This window comes from Orycteropus afer, unplaced genomic scaffold, assembly GCF_000298275.1.
Source record: "Orycteropus afer afer isolate SDZICR_OR568_19922 unplaced genomic scaffold, OryAfe1.0 scaffold00092, whole genome shotgun sequence".
Classification (NCBI taxonomy): Eukaryota; Metazoa; Chordata; class Mammalia; order Tubulidentata; family Orycteropodidae; genus Orycteropus; species Orycteropus afer.
Genome location: NW_006921679.1, coordinates 9834487 through 9837828, shown reverse-complemented (window position 1 = coordinate 9837828; position 3342 = coordinate 9834487). Strand labels below are relative to the sequence as shown.

General features: G+C 42.9%; 1 protein-coding gene across 1 annotated transcript in view; it reads left to right on the top strand.

Annotated features, from left to right (window-relative positions):
• The window catches only part of LOC103198375 (phospholipid-transporting ATPase IB-like), a 320073-nt gene that overhangs the window by 23922 nt on the left and 292809 nt on the right, over positions 1-3342 (top strand). The gene's annotated exons all lie outside the window — the stretch shown is intronic.

Below are 3342 nucleotides of genomic sequence, written 5' to 3'. Positions count from 1 at the left end.
TCAAGGGCAAGTTTCAGAGTCTCTTCTGACATCCATTTTGGTCTTTTCTTCCTTTCCTGTCTTTTTAATGACCTTTTGCTTTCTTCGTGAATGATCTTCTTGATGTCATCCCACAATTCCTCTGGTTTTGGGTCATTGGTGTTCAGTGCACAAAATCTGTTCTTTAGATGGTCTCTAAATTGAGGAGGGATATAATCAAGGTCATATTTTGGCTCTTGTGGACTTGTTTTAATTGTCTTCAGCTTCAAGTTGAACTTTCATATGAGCAGTTGATGGTCTGTTCCACAGTCAGCTCCTGGCCTTGTTTTGGCTGAAGATATTGAGCTTTTCTGTTGCCTCTGTCCATAGATATAGTTGATCTGGTTTCTGTGTACTCTATCTGGCAAAGTCCATGTGTATAGCTGCTGTTTGTGTTGTTGTAAAAAGGTATTTGCAAGGAATAAGTCATTGGTCTTGCAAAATTTTGTCATGAAATGTTCAGCATTATTTCTATCACCAAGGCCGTACTCTCTCACTACCGGTAATTCTTTGTTTCCAACTTTTGCATTCCAGTAACCAGTGATAATTAACACATCTTGATTGCATGTTTGGTTAATTTCAGACTGCAGAAGTTGGTAAAGGTCTTCAACTTCGTAATCTTTGGCTTTGGTGGTTGGTGCATAAATTTGAATAATAGTAGTATTAACTAACTGGTCTTCCTTGTAGGTGTATGGACATTATCCTATCACTGACAGCATCGTACTTCAGGATAGATCTTGAAACATTCTTTGTGATGATGAGTGCCATGCCGTTCTTCTTCAATTCATCATTCCCAGCATAATAGATTATATGGTTGTCTGATTCAAAATGGTCAGAACCATTTTGGCCATTTCAGCCCACTAATCCTAGGATATTGATCTTTATGCTTTCCATTTCATTTTGACAGCTTCCAGTTTTCCTAGATTCATACCTCGTATATTCCATGTTTCAATTATTAATGGATGTTTACAGCTGTTTCTTCTCATTTTGAGTCATGCTGCATCACCAAATGGAGGTCCCAAAAGCTTTGCCCCAACCACATCATTAAGGTCGGCTCTACTCTGAGAAGACAGCTCTTCCTCAGTTGTATCTTGAGTGCCCTGTGACCTGAGGATCTTGTCTTCTGGCACTATATCGGACAGTGTTTCAGGACTATTCATAAAGTTTTCCAGTAATTTATATAGTGTTTCACTGCTGTTCATAAGGTTTTCCCTGGCCAATTCTTTGAGAAATGGATGGCCTATTCCTTCTTCCAAGTCTGTCTGATTCTGGAACCTCTGCTGAAACCTGTCCACCATGGGTAACTCTGCTGGCATTTGAAACACTGGTGGCATAGCCTCTAGCCTCACAGCAACACACAACCCACCACAGTAAAACAAACTGACAGACAAGTTTGTCTTCCTTTACTGTTCCAAACTACTCCATCCACTTCCTGGTCTCCCATAGCTGTTCCAGACTCTGCTGGCTCACTTCCTTGTCTCCCTTAGCTGTTCTGAACCACTGGTGGTTCACTGCCTGGTCTCCCTTAGCTGTTCCGAAATGCCGCCGGCTTGCTTCCCATAGATTAGTGCATGATTTTTATTTTTAAATATTTTTCTGAGAAATCACACAATCCCAGCATTCCAGAATAAAGGAGATAACAGGGAAGAAGCACAGGATGGAGTCAGATGCACAAGGGTCCAGATCTTGAGCTGTCTAAAAACCAGGAGAACAGGTGAATAGTGGCAAGATGGCAGACTAGGCAGACAAGCTCTCCAGACCCTCTATAACAAAGACACAAGAAACCAAATGAAACAGATACAGATTATAATCCTGGAACCCTGAGCTTCAAAGGGAAGGGTAAAGAAGTAAATCAAATACTGACTAGAAGAAGAAACTGAATAAAAACAGACAATAAGGAGACAAACAGAGTTGTGAATTGTCAACTAGCCTGACACAGCATGGCCATTTGGAATTGGGTCAGGAATCTGGGAATTGCCTACTTTCTACCAGTATTAGACCAATACCCTGACTGGTGGCTGCAACCAGAAGGGCACAGTCTTTCTTCCCTTATTTCTCAGACCTTCTTGGTGACCAGAACTGTGGTCATATCCCACCCCCTCCCACTTGGTGGCTGGTGATACCCCCCCTCACACACACACACACATGCTGCCCCTGCTCTGTCTGAGGTTGAAGGCGTGCCTTCTTGGGTTGGGCTCCAGTTGCATGCCACCCCCATGTTTGGAGGCATGTGATCTCTGCCTGTCAGGCCAACAGAAGTGCCATCCTGGACCAGGAGCTCCACCCCCCAGTCACCTCCTAGGCTGGCAGATGTGCAGTCCCAGATCAGATCCCACCCCTGATCACCTGTATCAGTTATTGCATGGCTAAACCGAATAAACCCACTGCCCTTGAGTCGATTTTGACTCAGAGTTACCCCCACTGAGTTTCCAAGGCTGTAAATCTTTATGGAAGTAAATTGCCTCTGCTTCCTGTGGATCAGCTGATGGGTTTGAACTGCTGACCTTCTGGTTAGCAGACAAATGCCACTATGCCACCAGAACTCCTTATTACGTGGCTGGTGCCTAACAAATACTTTACACCAGTTTGTATTTGTGTTCACTCAACTGTACTTTAGAGACCTTGGTGGCGCAACAGTGAAGCATGTGGCTGCTGACTGCAAGGTTGGCAATTTGAACCCATCCAGTTACTCTGCGGGGGAAAGACCTGGTGATCTGCTTCCATAAAAATCATTGGTGTTAGATACTGTTGAGTTGCTTCCAACTGCTAGTGACCCTGTGTACAATACAACAAAATGCTGCCTATCCCTACACCACCTTCACAATTATTGCTGTGTTTGAGCCCATTGTTATAGCCATAGTGTCAGTCCATCTCATTGAGAGTCTTCTCCTTTTACCAAGCATGATGTCCTTCTCCATGGACTGGTCCCTCCTGAAAACATGTCCTGAGTGAGTCTCTCCATTCTTCTTTCTAAAGATTACAGCCCACAAAACTCTATGGGACAGTTCTCTAAGTTGAAATTTGACTATTGTTCTTGTTATGTGCCATTGAGTGGGACCTGACTCATAACGACCTCTCCTTGGTTTCTGAGGTGGTATCACTACAGAAGTAGATTTCCCAACCTTCCTTCCAAGGAGTGGCTGATGGGTTTGAACCACCAGCGTTCTGGTTAGCACTCAAATGCCTTAGGCACTATGCTACCAGAGCTCCTGAAATTTGACTGGACAGTATCTAACCACAACTGTATTTTTAATTGTACTTTTTGTGGTGAAATTTCAAAATTTTTTTTAATTTTTAATGTGTATTTATTTATTTATTTATATT